The 16,865-nt window shown below is 46.0% G+C and overlaps 1 non-coding gene and 1 pseudogene across 1 annotated transcript; one reads left to right on the forward strand and one right to left on the reverse strand.

The window, feature by feature from the left end:
• The window catches only part of LOC140717792 (uncharacterized), an 819,648-nt pseudogene that overhangs the window by 627,973 nt on the left and 174,810 nt on the right, over positions 1-16,865 (forward strand).
• Positions 16,596-16,677, reverse strand: trnas-aga (transfer RNA serine (anticodon AGA)). Its single transcript has one exon. It is a non-coding gene; the product is annotated as a tRNA-Ser (tRNA).

Below are 16,865 nucleotides of genomic sequence, written 5' to 3' on the forward strand. Positions count from 1 at the left end.
GCCCCAGCAACTCCTTGGTGAATCTGAAGGGGTTGGCGATAAAGGCAGCACGTTTTCGGGCCCTTTCACAACGCCACCTCCGATGCCACTCTGCCCGGGGGAGGGCCTTGATCTTCTTTCGTAGTATGCACTTCAGCTGGGACAAGCTGATGCGCTCCTCTTCTCCTGCCTCATCGTCAGACTGGGCTGCTCGTCCGCCCTCCCTCTCGGGCACCCCGAGCGTATTTTACCTTTAGATTCATCGTAGCTTTTGCGGCGGTCCTCCTCTCAGAGGACACAGATTGAGTTGCCAGTCCGTTCTGCCCAGGTCGCTGTCTCTACGGGCAGTCACTGACTCTCCAGTCGTCACCACTCTTTTCGTGGTTGTCACGCAGTCTTTGCTGGCTGTCGCTGATGAACTCAGGTTGTAAGCTGTGTACGTACATCTACTGATGCCTCTGGACACACCTTCAGTGATGTCCCTGGAATCATCAGGTGCTTCGGGCATATGATTAAATTGATCAAAATCCATAGTTGTAATACTAATTTACATGAACAAAAGATTGTAGGCTGAATACTTTTTCAGGGTACAGTACTATAACTTCTCTCGATCCATACTTCCCAGATCCTGTCTATGATACTGAAATTAATGACATGGCCTTTATTTCCAGACTAAACATATCCCTACTCGGAACTAGTTTGAAACATCCCCTGTTCTCTGCTGACGAGTTTCAAAGTGCTCGTTCACTTCCACTTTACTCCACCTTCTGTCCAACATCCAGGGAGACAATTTATGTACTGGCACAGAACGCTCTGCTGGACGCATTCAAAAAATTCCATCTCCAATTATTATACACAAAGGCAATCCGCTTATAATCTTTCAAAATTTAATAAAACCTCGCAGCTCTGCTGTCAAACTAAAGCCCTCTTGTTTTGATTCACCCCCTTCCTGCAGAACCAACCAAGCGACACATTATCCATGCCACTTATGATCTTATATACATGCCTCAAATCATTCCTCGATCTATATTCCAAGGCAGAAGCAACTTTGTTTTTTAATACCGGCCCCCAATTCCAGCAACAATCTGCTGAATCTGTCCTGCATTCTTTTTTATAATTTAATACCAACATTTGTCTAGAGGATTGAAGAAAATTATACGGAATACTCCCAGAAACACCTCAGCCACGTGCTACATAGCTGCAACAACATTCCTTATTCGTTTATTCGCTCAGTGCTCTGACTGATGAAGGCGTTCGGCTGAACCAGAAGATCTTCATCACGCTATCTACTTCTGACTCGCGTTCTTTGAACTGTGCACTTGCACTCCTCGGCCCCTCTGTACCATAACACTCCCCGGGGCTCCAGCCGACACCGTTTCAATCCTACACTGGTTTCATTTCCCACAATGCTGTGCTTCACATGCATCTGGATTGAAGGCCATTGGCGATTCCTCAGCACACCCTGCTAGATCATCTCCTTGCACTTTTATATCGCTGCCTACACGATCTACACTGCTGCTTAATTTAATATCATTTGCAAACTAGTTGCGCCTTCTACTTTCACATCCAAACCATTCATAAAGAGCGCAAACAACACATTAAATTGAACTTAATTGAGTTGAATTTAATTGAATTTAATTGACTTTATTTCTTGTATCCTTCACATGAGGAGTACGAACCTTTACGTTACGCTTCGTCTAAATGTGCAATGTGTAATTTATAGTAATTTGCAATTTAAAGAATGATACTTATGTGAGAATGCTGCCTTGGACTCGACAGCTCAGGATTTAACACCATAGTTCCATCTAGGCTGGACAAGAAGCTCTGAGACCTTGGCCTTGACCCTGTCTTGTGCAGCTGGATCCTGGATTTCCTGTCAGATCATCAGCATGTTGTAAGAGAGGGCTCCCTAATTTCAAACCTTCTGATTCTCAATACGGGAGCCCCACAGGACTGCTTACTGAGTCCCCTCCTTTACTACCTGTACACGAATGTCTGTATCGCCACCCACTGCTCCAATATACTAATTACATTCGCCGACGACACTGTATTGATTAGCATAATTTCAAACAGTAACGAGGTGGTCTACAGGGAAAAAGTCTCTTCTCTGACACAGTGGTCTCAAGAAAACAACCCCTCGCTCAATGTCGCAAAAACAAAGGAACTGCTTGCGGATTACAGGAGGAACGGAGACGGGTTAGACCCTGTTAACATCAGTGGATCTGGGGCTGAGAGTGTAAACAGCTTCCCATTCCTCGGCATCCACATCACTGAGGACCTCAAATGGTCTGTGCTCACCAGCTGTGTGGTGAGAAATGTACAACAGCACCACTTTCACTTCAGACGGTTGAGGAAGTTTGCTACTTGCCCCCAAATCCTAAGAACTTTCTACAGGGGCACAATTGGGAGCATCCTGACTGGCTGCATCACTGCCCGATGTGCGAACTGTACTTACCTTAAACGCAGGAGTCTGCAGAGAGTGGTGCCGACAGCCCAGCGCATCTGTAGTTGTGAACTTTCCATGATTCAGGACATTTACAAGGACAGGTGTGTGTAAAGGGACCGTAGGATCATTGGGGACCCAACCCTTTCCCACCACAATCTATTCCAGTGGCTACCATCCGGGAAGCGATACCGCAGCATAATAGCTTCGTCCAATAGGCTCCGGCACAGCTTCTTCACCAGGGCATTAGACTAATAAACTCACGCTGATTTAGTGCACACTATAATACATTGACTGTTCTATTTAGTATAAATTACCATGATTGCACATTGCACATTTGGACGGATACGTAACGTAAAGATTTTTACTCCTCATGAATGTGAAGGATACAAAAAATAAAGTCAATCCAATTCAGTTCAGTTCAATTCAAATTCAGTTTCCAGCACTGATCTTCCTGGAACGCCTCTGTCCACAGATCTCCAATTAGAGTAACAACCTTCAACCATTGCTTTCTGTTTGCAATCTCCACCGAGATAAATGCTCTGGATGAGACAACCATGAAAGGCCTTGTTGAAAGCTTTTCAAATTCGATTAATACAATATCCACAGTCCGGCCCTCATCAATCAACCATTTAACATAAAACATGTGATCAGGTTTGTAAACTATAATCTCACCCACACAAAGCCATGTTGGCTACCCTAAAAAAAATGCCTTTACCGATGTGAGTTTATTCAATGAGTAAGAATGAATGTAAAGATTAACGCACGAGTCAACCATTTACTGGATTTTGTTTATTGCCTTGTTAAACAGGGAAACAATATTGGCTCATCAACAGTCCTCCGCAAAAACCTGTGTGTAACATGCTGTAGGGTTTCACTGATAATGTAATGGTTTCTCAGTAGCTGCAACGTTTGGGTTATGACTCGAGATAACGGGGTTAGGAATGTTGTTCTTTCTTGTGAGCTGCAAGAGAGACTTCCGCGGTTGTTTTGGCCGGGGAGAGATGAGGAGAGAAGACGCGAATGGAGGGATTTTGTAGACCACCGGACGGGTTGGACTTGGTGCGAGGGCCCGAAGGGCAGCGACGATCGGATTAGATTGATGGTGGACAATCGGTTTATCGGTGAGCTCCAACTTTGTGTAACAGACTGTTACATAAGATTAGGCTCTTTTGTTTTTTCGGTTTTTTTTACTAACCATATAGTCAAAGTAAGAACCATAAAGCCTAATCGTTTAATCGCATATTGTGTATTGTTTGTTATTTCCGTACTGAATTGTAACAGGGGACACATCGCGCAGCATCCACCTAAACGAGATGTCTTCAGTTTGGCCGGGCCGGGTGTTATCACCCCCTATATTAAACCGCTGGCTAAAGAGAGAGCCACCTGTGCAATTAAAAAGAATCTACAAAGATCTCCATGAAGGCCGCTAAAATCTGCTACCCTGCCTCATTCACTCAGTAATCTCTGATGTATCCCATCCAGTCTGGTGAGAGTCCCAACGCTCCCACCAGCTTGCTATAAACATGCCGCGGAATATCCGCATATCCTCCTGAACTTTCTTTACTGCGTCACTTTCAGTTTGAGGAATATTGACATTAACTAATCATCGGGTGCTTTGCCCAAAACCTCTGGCACCAGGCATACGTTCTGTTCTCTGCCCCTGAGATGTTCTACTTTCCTACCTTCCTTGTGATGTCCATCTTCTTTTTAATGTATGTGCCAAGTGCCTTGTTATTCCCCCCAGTCTTGCTCTGCAAAATCATTCCCCCTCCCCCAGCATCATTCCGTACTACTGATTAGCTGAATAATTTGCATATTGTTGAATATTTATCAATGGCCTTGTCTAATTTCTCCTTACCGAATATTCCTTGTGGTTCCTTTTCCTTTTTGACTGAATTTGCAACATTCCTGAACAGCTCGACTGTAAATAAATCCCAGTGGGCAGATGTACGTTTACCCAATAACAACAGCTCCCAGTCTCTACTCTCCCAATGTCCTGCCAACCACAGTTCTCATTAGCTTGCCTTTAGTTTAGTAAATCCCCCCAGATTTTGTGCTTATCTGGGGATGACTGTTTTCAAAATAGTCTTCCACAGAAATTCCTCAGTTGCAATGTTCATGCCCCAATGCAAGGTCACTTAAATGTCTCTAATATATCTGCTTCTAACACTACTCCTAGCTGCAAACTCCATTCATTTTTTGTGAGTGAAAAAAGAACCTATGGCACCCCGCACTGCGATGCATTCCACCAATCACCTTAAAATTACACTCCCCTGCCCTCTTTTCTGCCACTTCCACCCGAAGAAAAATGCTTTGGCTGTCTAATCGATACATGCCTTCCATCATCAAGTCAAGTCATCGCTTTTTATTGTAATTTCCACCATAAACTGTTGGCGCAGTACCTAGTAAAAACGAAACAACGTTCCTACAGGACCACGGTGCTACATAAAACAACACAAAAATACACTAGACTAAGTGAGACAACACAAGGCCGCACTAGACTACGTAAGGCAACACAAGATCTACACTAGACTACAGACCTACACAGGACTACATAAAGTGCACAAAACAGTACAGGCACGTTCAATAATTAGTAAATAAGACAATAGTCACAGTAGAGGACAAATTTGAATATAATGATAAATTATGTAGATGTCAGTCTAGACGCTGAATATGAAGGATTCTGATGGCTTTGTGGAAGAAACTGTTGCACAGTCTGGTCGTGAGAGCCCGGATATTTGGTAACTTTTCCCAGATGGCAGGAGGGAGAAGAGTTTTTTGAGGGGTGCCTGGGGTCCTTCACAATGCCGTTGGCTTTACGGGTGCAGCGTGAGATGTAAATGTCTGTAATAGCGGGAAGAGAGACCCTGATTATCTTCTCAGCTGACCTTACTATCCGCTGCAGGGTCCTGGGATCGGATACGGTGCAGTTACCGAACCAGGCAGTGATACAGCTGCTCAGGATGCTCTCGGTACATCCTCTGTATAATGCGGTGATGACGGGGGTGGGAAATGGACTTTTCTCAGCTTTCACAGAAAGTAGAGACACTGATGTGCTTTCTTGGCTATGGAGCTGTTGTTGAGAGAGCAGATGAGATTCTCCGTCAGGTGAACACCAAAAAATTTGGTGCTCTTAACGATCTCTACCGAGGAGCTGACGATGTTCAACGGAGGGTGGTCGCTCCGTGCCCTCCTGAAGTCAAGAACCATCTCTTTTGTTTTGTTCACATACAGAGACAGGTTGCTGGCTCTGCACCAGTCCGTTAGCCGCTGCATCTCCTCTCTCTATGCTGACTCGTCGTTCTTGCTGATGAGACTCACCACGGTCGTCTCAACGCCGAACCTGATAATGTGGTTCGAGCTGTGTAGTGCTGCACAGTCGTGGGTCAGCAGAGTGAACAGCAGTGGACTGAGCACACAGCCCTGGGTGGCCCCCGTGCTCAGTGTGATGGTGTTGGAGATGCTGCTTCCGATCCGGACTGACTGAGGTCTCCCAGTCAGCCCGCATCTTGTATACCTCTTTCAAGTCACGTCTCATCCTGCTCCCTCCAAAGAGAAAACTGCTCCCTTCCCCAACATGTCCTCACAAGGCATGCTCTATGAAGTATAAAGGTCAATGCAAATTTACAGTTAATGTTTACACGTGTCACCACATACTTCTCTAAGATTCATCTTCTTTTTGTCGTTCACATCTCGTTCCATGGTGTAATGGTGAGCACTCTGGACTCTGAGTCCAGAGATTCGACTTTCGGTGGAACCTGTTTCATACACAATTATACACACTGGATTATCTGAGACGACATTAGTCAGTCCTCCATTAGAGGGCGCATCCCGAGACCACGCCCTTCACGCCTTTGTGACATAAGGTCCTACAAAAGGACTGAGTACGAACTGTCGCTGACGGAGGATACAGTATTTTCGAAATTCGAAGACACACGTGATGACTATAGTTTATATTATTCTCCTTCAGTTCTTTCTTGTTGGCGTCATGGTTATTTTTATTGGGGGTTGTAGTTGGGATTTGAAGTCTAATATTCCTGTTGGCATCTTCAGATGTGAGTGATCATAGCAGATGAATGTGTGGCTGAGAAGCTGTTGCAGGGGCAGGGTTTCAAAATTCTGGATCATAGATTCATGAAGTGATAGTATCGCTCCATACCCCTACCATACACGCACCTATCCGAACTTCTCTTAAATATTGAAATCAAACCTGAATGCACCACTCATTCTGTCAGCTCGTCCCAACACTCTCACATCCGAGTGAAGAAATTTCATTTCCTGTTCTCCTTAAACTTTCACCTTTCACCCTTAACTCACGACTTCTGTTCGCAGTCTCTCCCAAGCCCCGGGGAAAAAGCCCGCTAGCATTTACCCAATCACTGGAACTTCATCTGTACAGGGGTGATCTATACCAAAGGGATCGTTTGCGTCTTCACTGGAAGGGGGTGGTGGTCAGTATCCTGAGGTTCATTGCTGTTTTTTCATCACACGTTTTCTGGCAAACGATCATCACATTTGGCAAACAAGAGAAAATCTGCAGATGCTGGAAATTTTAGCAACAAACACAAGATGCTGAAGAAACTTCACAGGTCTTCTTCCATAAATGCTGCCTGGCCTGCTGAGTTCTTTCAGCAATTGCTGTGGGTTTACCATCGTACGTAATAGTCTGTAACTTCCCTTTGGAATCGAAGACAATTTGATGCGGCTGAACCGAGGCGAGGCGGCGGATCCTTTGCTGAGAGCGAGGCGGACACAAGCTTCGATCGATGCCAGCGCTCTGCTGAAGGCCAAATGGAGGTGACGAGGTTCGGGCAAAATTGTGTCTGTGTTTTACTTTGGTAATAATGTTAGATCTGTGAAGAGAGCACTGGACTGAACTGCCCCGAGAAATTACACTTGCCAATGGAACTGTTTTGAACGATGATATTAAATTTCTTATAATGGACTGCTGAATCCTCATCTCTGAAGCTACTTCATGAGGATGAGCATGAAGTCTGTTATTGCAACTATGGTGTAATCGATCGGATTTAGGTAACTGTACGTACAATACCTGTGTCACCAGTGATATCACAACTTCTGTTGATGGCACTGACAGAGTCGGCTGGCAGGCCTACTGTATTTATTGTCCCAGGGTATCCCCTTTCCATATAAATGTTGTCTCTAGTCTGAACAAACGGTGTCAAGGGGTAATTACAATTCGGTGTATGTAATACCAAATAGATACCATCTGCCGGCGTTGAAGGATGAAGGAGACCGAGCAACGTTACTGGATTGTAGTGCTCCTGTTCTGGGACCGTGGATGGACAGAAAAAGACAGAGAAAGCAGGATCTCCCAGTGGCCAAACATTTTAATTCCACGTCCCATTCCCATTCTGATATGTCTATCCACGGCCTCCTCTACTGTCAGGATGAAGCCACACTCAGGTTGGAGGAATAATACCTTATATACCGTCTAGGTAGCCTCCAACCTGATGGCATGAACATTGTATTCTCTAACTTCCATTAATGCCCCTCCTCCCCTTCTTACCCCATCCCTGAGTTATTTATATCCCCCTCTTTTTTCTCACTTTGCCCATCACTCGTTTGCCTGTTCTCCATCTCCCTCTGGTGCTCTCATCCCCCTTTCTTTCTCCCTAGGCCTCCCGTCCCATGATCCTTTCCATTCTTCAGCTCTGTTTCCCTTTTGCCAATCACTTTTCCTGCTCTTACATTCACCCCACCCCCTCCGGTCTTCTCCTATCATTTCAGATTTCCCCATCCCCCTCCTACTTTCAAATCTCTTACTATCTTTTCTTTCGGCTAGTCCTGACGAAGGGTCTCGGCCCGAAACGTCGACGGTGATTCTTCCTATACATGCTGCCTGGTTTGCTGCGTTCCACCAGCCTTTTGTGTGTGTTGCCAGTGTAAACTGTGTCCGCCACACTTCTCTCCGGAATCCTGCAACCTTAAACCTGTCCGGCTCGGCGTCCTGCAATAACAAACACAAGGACACTGGGAATAAACATGGATTTCCCCCCTGGTATGATGTGAAGAGGTAGCAATGCACATCACGGGCAGCTTCTTCCCACCCCGCCTTCACCGCCCCACCTACCCCAGCCCGGGAATCGCCTCTCTCTACCCACCCACTCCGCAATCCGAGCTCAGTCGTTGTTACACTCCGCCTCTTTCTCGCAACCGCCACATCCGGAGTCAGTGCCGAAATCCGAGCCTGCCTGTAGAGCTGCTCTCAGAGCGATGCGCTGCTGCTGGAAGGAAGACACCGGTATCGCCCTGTTTCCAGACCCAGGAGCTCTCTAATCCCGGCTGCTGTAAAACCGCTCCCAGGCATGTGTTCTGTTGTCCTGCCAATCAGGTCAAGGGGCGGAACGACGCTGCGCATGCTCTCATGATCGACTGACGTCATAGAGTGAAACATCGTCGTTTCTTCCCTCAGTTCACTTTCTGAGTGTCTGTTCGGAGGGTCCGAGGCTGCGGGAGGGTCAGGGTGGATTTAAACCGGATATTAAGCATATTACCCACTTGGCATAGTTCTTTCCAAAGTGTTTCAGCTGTTCTCCCTGCATTCTACAGTCACTCGGACACACTGAGGGAATCGGCATGAGTGCTGGGAAGAGTGTGAGTTTATATCTCACAGCAACAGCCCCTATTTAATGTTTCGAAGTGACGGAATCGGTGACCGAGTGTAACGCCGAATGGCGCTCAATTATAGATCCGATCATGGAATACTAGAGAAAAGGTGCTGAACACAACGTCTCGATAAACCCTCCCGTCCCGGGCTATCTACAGTCTGGGTTGTTTCATATTCTAAATGACCACTTCAACACAGTTTTGTTTTATTCAGAAAATTCTCCTGTATTTCCAGTTATCATTTCCAGCAGGAAAAAGGTCGCCGCGACAGGGAATTGAACCCTAGTCTACCGATTGATTGGAGGGGAGATTAACCACCACACTAATGAGGGATAAAGCAGGGTATGGAATCTGTCACACGGATTAAAAACAAGAGAAAATCTGCGGATACTGGAAATCAAAGTAATGCATACAAAATGCTGGAGGAACTCAGCAGTCCAGGCAGCATCATTGGAAAAGAGTGAACAGTCGACGTTTCTGTCTGGGACCCTTGATCAGGGCGATCATACGGATGTCAGGGTATAAGAGAGCTCACAGAGTCACTTTGATGTCTGTTTGTTGAGTGTAGAGCAGGCGCCTTTCACACATCCCCTCTCACTGAGTGACTGGAGGGTTCTCAGGATTCTTTAGCGATTCAATCAGTTAATGAGTTCAATGACTGGCCAAAGGAAGGGCTTCCATTAACGACCAACTGCGTGTTCTTTCAATCGCTGAAACATTTCTAAACAGGATTTGTTTTCTCCTTCGCTGATGCGTGAGGTAGGGAACCATTTCTAGCTCCGACTCTATCAAGAGTCGATTTGCTCCCCAAATTTCATCAGTATGTGGACTTTGCAACGAGGGGGGAGAACGCGTTGGACCTAGTTTATACAAATATCCCCGACGCGTACCGGGCGGAGCCCCGCCCCCACCTCGGATACTCAGACCACATCTCTGTCAGGCGCTCCAGACCAGTTCAGAAGCAAGTGAAAACCTAGCCAGCAGGAGCCGTCTCTGCTCTTCAAGACTGTTTTGAGCATACTGACTGGCACATGTTCAGGGAGGCTGCAACTGACGGCGACTCTACCAATTTAGAAGAGTACACGGCACCAGTGACTAGCAAGTGCTTTGATGATGATACTCTGTCCAAGACCATCACTATACGCGCTAACCAGAAGCAATGGATGACCGTGGAGGTGAGTGCGCTGCTGAGGACCCATGACTCCGCCTTCCCAGCAGGAGACAATGCATCCCTAACAACAGCAAGGGCCAAACTGTCCCGGGCCGTCAGAGGGGCAAAGCATGCACACACCCAGCGAAAACACAGCCGCTTCCAAGACAGCGGCGATAGGCGGCGTATGTGGAAGGGCATCCAGGATATCACCAATTACAGGACATCACCTGACTGTGCGGGTAATGCCTCCCTCCCAGATGCACTGAATAACCTATACGCCCGTTTTGAGGTTGAAAATTGACGTTGCGGCGAGGAAATCCACCCCCCACCCCTAGAAATGACCAGGTGCGGTGTCTCACCGTGGCCGATGTGAGAAGAACCCTGAGCAGGGTCAACCCACGGAAGGCTGCTGGACCAGACAACATTCCTGGTAGAGTGCTCAGAGGATGTGCAGACCAGCTAGCAGATGCTCTCACTGGCATCTTCAACATCTCCCTCAGCAGCGCCACCGTTCCAACGCGCTTCAAGGCCGACACCATGGATCCTGTGCCGAAAAAGTCTTCAGTGTCCTGCCTAAATGACGGCCGTCCCGTTGTACTTACGTCCATCATCATGACCTGTTTCGAGAGGCTCGTCATGAAGCATATCAGGACCCTGCTGCCCCCCTCACTGGACCCCCTGCAGTTTGCGTACCATCCCAACCGTTCATCAGACGAAACCATTGCCATCATCCTCCACCTGGCCCTCACCCACCTCGACAAAAAAGACACATACGTTCAGATGCTGTTCATAGACTTCAGTTAAGCATTCAACACAATCATCCTTCAGAAACTGATTGGAAAACTAAGCCTACTGGGCCTGAACACCTCCCTCAGCAACTGGATACTAGACTTCCTGACTGGGAGACCTCAGTCAGTCCGGATCCGGAGCAGCATCTCCAACACCATCACATTGAGCACGAGAACTCCCCAGGACTGTGTGCTCAGTCCACTGCTGTTCACTCTGCTGACCTACACAGCTCGAACCACATCATCAAGTTCGCTGATGACACGACTGTGGTGGGTCTCATCAGCAAGAACGACGAGTCAGCTTACAGAGAGGAGGTGCAGTGGCTAACGGACTAGTGCAGAGCCAACAATCTGTCTCTGAATGTGAACAAAACAAAAAAAAATGATTGTTGACTTCGGGAGGGCACGGAGCGACCATTGCCCGCTGAACATCGACGGCTCCTCGGTAGAGATCGTTAAGAGCACCAAACTTCTTGTTGTTCAACTGGCGGAGAAACTCACCTGGTCCCTCAACACCAGCTCCATAGCAGAGAAAGTCCAGCAGCATCTCTAATTTCTGCGACGGCTGAGTAAAGTCCAACTCCGACCACCCCACCCCACCCCAACTTCGTCACATTCTACAGGGGTTGTATTGAGAGCATCCTGAGCAGCTGCATCACTGCCTGGTTCGGAAATTGGACCATCTCGGATCGCAAGAATCTACGGTGAATAGTGAGGTCAGCTGAGAAGAACATCGGGGTCTCTCTTCCCGACATCACGGACATTTACACCACAGACTGCATCCGGAAAGCAAACAGCAGTATGAAGGACCGCACGCACCCCTCATACAAACTCTTCTCCCTCCTGCCGTCTGGGAAAAGGCACCGAAGCATTCGGGCTCTCACGACCAGACTATGTAACAGTTTCTTCCCCCAAGCTATCAGACCCCTCAATACCCAGAGCCTGGACTGACACCTTACTGCCCTATTGTCGTATTTATAATTTATTGTAATGCCTGCACTGTTTTGTGCACTTTATGCAGTCCTGGGTAGGTCTGTAGTCTAGTGTAGTTGTTTTTTCTGTGTTGTTAATTTTTACGTAGTTCAGTCTAGTTTTTGTACTGTGTCATGTAACACCATGGTCCTGAAAAACGTTGTCTCATTTTTACAATGTACTGTACCAGCAGTTATGGTCGAAATGACAATAAAAGTGACTTAACGTGCTTTTCCCTGCAGTCTGAACACAGTGTTTTGTTTCTCCGGTCTGTAGGGATGACGCGACATCCACTGGTCGGATTAGGAACAACAACGGAGTGAGGAATGATCCTTCAGAAAGCAGCTCGGAAACTGATAATCGAGTTACAGAATTGAATCTTAAAGCAAAGGAGACGGTTCACTACCCGAATCTCCACTCGATCATGAGGCGATTGCGGTATAGTGGTGAGCACAGCTGCTTTCTAACCAGTAGACCTGAGTTCGATTCTCGGCCATTTAAAAATCTACAATTCCATACTACAAAAATAACCTCTTTCAGAGCACTATGTACATGGGACTCTTGGGACCAAGTCGACCACTCAGACTAATTCATGGGCGATTTATTTGAGTCTAAGCGTTTTATTAATTGTCAGTCAGTGTAGTAAATCAGAGATTGAATTCATATCTCTCACCTGGGATGAAACCAACTGGACTCCGACTGAACGATCGAGGACCCCAAATTAAATGAAAAACACGACACTAGTTCCGGCCAGTCCATTAGTTCCAAGGACTCCGCTCGAGGAAACACACACTTTCTGGTCAAATTGAACAGACAGATTTCTGATCAAAGACACCCCACATCCCGGATATTCTCTCCTTTCCCCTGCTCCATCGGGCGGAAAACACAGAAGCCTGAACGAACGTATCACAGTCTCATGGATAGTTTCTGTCCCGCTGTTGTGTCTACTGAATCGTTTCTCAGTAGGATAAGGTGTACGTTTGACCTCACAATCCACCTCGGTATGATGCTGCAGCTTATTATCCACCTTCACTGTTCTTTCCCTGTCGCTGTTACACTTTATTGTGCATTCTGTTATTGCTTTACCTTGTGTGATCTCAATGCACTGCGTAATGATTTCATCCCTATGATCGGTATGAACGGAGAAGGTTTTCACTGTATATCGGCACGTGTCTGAAATATAACAGTTCAAATTCCCATCGCGGCAGCAGTAGGGAGCCCCGGCCTCCGTTCAGCGCAGCGTTTCCCAGCTGGCAATGAAACACAACAGAGAAGAAACATCTGCCGGGTCATTAGCAGCCAACCTTTCCGTTAACAGCCGAACGCGCTCACCGATGCGACGCAGAGGCAGGTTTTGTGGAAAGTAGGAATAAATGGTTCAATTCTGTGTTGTAGAACGTGACCAACAATCGCGGCTGGCCTGGACCCGGTTTTTCACAGTCCACATGACCGGTTTGCATCAGAGAGTCACGGACAATATCAAACAGAAAATGTTGGAAATACACAGTTATCAGGACTCGAAGCTGCACGAGGAAATCCCAATGGATTCCGGGTGCATCGCCAAACAATTCGGCCAAGACTACTCACTTCCTTCTGATTTCCCTTCCAGTGTTTATCCAAACTGAAGAAGTGCTGCGCCTGTACATTCACCTCCTCCCACACAACATGCAGCGTCGCAAGCAGTCCTTCCAGGTGAGGAAATAGTTCAGCTGTGAGTTTGCCTGGGCCATCTAGTGTATCGGGTGCTCCCAATACGGCCTCAGCTCCAATTGCGAGACACAAGATGGATTGGGGAAGAATTTTGTCGAGCAACTTTGCTCCGTCCGCAACGAGCAGGATTTCCCAATGGTCAAACATTTTACCTCCACTGCCCATTCCCATTCTGACATGAAGGTCCATGGATTCCTCTACTGTCACGATGAAGCCACTCTCGGGATGGAGAAGCAGCACTTCATATTCCTTCTGGGTAATCCTTAGACTGATAGAATGAACATCGATTTCTCTAACCCGGTAATTTCTTCATTCTCCGCTTTTTGTTTTAATTTTCCATTCGGGATTCCCTCTTACGTCTTCACTTTTCCTCGCACGCCTACCGCCTCCCTCTAGTCATCCAATCTAATTTCTGCTTTTCAACACTTTGTTTTCTTTTCCACCAATCACCACCCAGCCTCTCATTTATTTCACTTTCCCCAATATATCTACCTTTTGTTCTTACCTGGCTTCAACTATCATCTCCCAGTTTTCAACACTCCCCTTTCCCCAACATATCTGCCTTCTGTCCTCACCTGACCTCACCTATCACCTTGTAGCTTGAACTCCCGCGTTCTTATTCTGGTTTCTTCCCACTTCCTTTCCATACTGATAAAGGAACACGGCCGGACACTTCGATTTGTTATTCCTCTCCATAGATGCTGACTGACCCGCTGAGGTCCTCCAGGGTTTTGTGTGCGTTACTCTGATCCTTGTGCCATAAAATATCAATCTTCGACCGTCGCCCACCTGGTCTTTGACTCAATTTATTTTTCCCTACCTTTCATTACCATAGTCCACAGTGCTGGACGTTTCCCGCAGTTTTGTTGTTCATATAACATAGAAATAAAAGTCCCGATTATAACAGTCACAGTCACTCACTTGATCTCAGCAGATCCGCGGCTTTTTCTTTGCCCGATCACGTTCGCCCTCCTTGTCTGAAGCTGAAAAGTATCTTATTTTCTCTCTTTCCCAGTGGTGACAGATGGGTCTCCGCCTGAAACATTAAATTTGTTTCCCTTTGTACAAATGTGACTGACGTGCGTGAACTTCGCAGTGGAGCAGCAAGTCGTCGCTTTATTTAATTTGCACGTTGATGTAAACAAGAAGTGAAACATCCCGGCTCCTGGGTTCACAAAACGACCCGGAGAGTCGCAGTGAGATCCGTGAGGCAGCCACCGGCCACTAGAGGGCACCGAGGGTCTGGGTCCTGTGTAGCAGCGCACAACACTTCCAAGTTCAAAGTCAATTCATTACCAAAGCACAAATGTGCCACCGTTCGATGCGTTTCCTTGCGGGGATTTACAGTAAGTGCAAAGAAACAGAATATAATCAGTGAAAGAGTGCACACAAGACGGACAATCAATGCAGAAAACATAACAGACTGTGAAAATACAAAAAACGTGAAATAAAAATAATAATAATATAAAATTAACCAATGGGGTGCATCCCTCCATGGAAAACATCCCCATGATGTGAGCAGTCAAGATGTGAAGAAGGAAACGTGGAACGCTTGGCTCAGAGTTGGAGATCTCTTCCCAGAAACAGAGGGGTTCCTTGTGGCAATACAGGGCCAGGTGGTTAACCGAAAAATATTAGAAATACATAATAAACGTCCTACAGATTAATGACGATAAATGCAGAAAATGCCAGGAGCCACCAGGAACAATCCAACACATTACAGGATTGAGCAGCAGTTTAACTCAATCTGAATACTTACACAGGGACAATGAATTGACAAATATCACTCATCAAAATCTTGCTTTAAAATGCAAACTCATAAAAGACACCACACCTTACTATAAATACAAACCTGGTCTAGATTAGGGTCAGAGTCCCACACATTATTTTTTGTCTGATCCCTTGTTACAGATAGGACAATCCATAATAACCGTCTGGATATATAATATTACTGGACTAAAAAGCAGTAACAACGTACATAATCGATATAGTCATTGCAAACACACATAACGTACAACAATTAACAAGTGAAAAGCACCAGAAATATGCTGAATTACAAGAAGAAATTGAAAGACTATCGAGCATGAACAGGGTGGAGATTGTCCCAATGGTAATATCAACAACAACTATCATCTCATAGTCACTAAACAATAGCATTAAACAGTTAGGACAGCAAACCAATATTTCTGTAAATCTCCTTAAAACCACTGTACTATACGCCACTAGAATGGTCGGCAGTCCGCAGCTATTGAGGAAAAAGTACGCCCGGACTTCAGGTTTTACCAGCTTGAGCTGAGAAAGTAATAATAATAATAATAGTAATAATAATAATAATAATAATAATAATAATAATAATAATAATAATAATAATAATAATAATAATAATAACAACAACAACAACAACAAAGCAAAAATGTAGACAGCATGAAATGTCGAGTTTGAAAGTGAGTTGTGGAAACAGTCAGTGTTGGTGTGAGTGAAGTTGAGTGAATTTATCCCTCTGGTTCCAGTGGCGATAACATAAATTTAAACATGAAATACATTGGTGCCCTGTACTAGTTTCTGCAGGTTTGATCGTCCACGTACAATATATTCAGTTTATGGCAACGTGAATGTAAGCAAGACAGGTCGTGGTAGTGTTCTGTTTTCTGTATGAGGACATATGTCTTTTTTAATGAATGTATTAGGGACAGCACCGAGCGCACAAAACGGACAGCAAGGCCACTGGATCAACCGCGCCCCTGGATAGGTTGGAACCACCAACAGTTCGGATAACAGCCGAACAAAGGCCGCCTGAATAAATGCGGAACACCAGGGATCGTCCTGGTTTTGCAGGCGGCGAACAGAGATCTTTGTTTCGACTGGCTTTTTGCAATCTGTATCCGTGGGAGGGATCAGGGAATCAAAAACGATATAAACACGTAGTCGGCAGGATTCGAACCTGCGCGGGGAAACCCCAATGGATTTCTAGTCCATCGCCTTAACCACTCGGCCACGACTACAAGTGCTCTAGTGTTCTTCCACCTATAATTTATATTACGGTAGAGTCAGGTAGAGTTAATTACCAAATTAAACAATGGGATGTATCACAAAGACTATTAGATATCACGTCGGTTTAGCCAATGATGTTTTGCAGAATCCATCCCTTTTGGAATAAAGTTTGGAACTGGGGTTTAAATGTTAATTTACA

The sequence above is a fragment of the Hemitrygon akajei genome, chromosome 28 (genome assembly GCF_048418815.1).
Source record: "Hemitrygon akajei chromosome 28, sHemAka1.3, whole genome shotgun sequence".
Taxonomy (NCBI): domain Eukaryota; kingdom Metazoa; phylum Chordata; class Chondrichthyes; order Myliobatiformes; family Dasyatidae; genus Hemitrygon; species Hemitrygon akajei.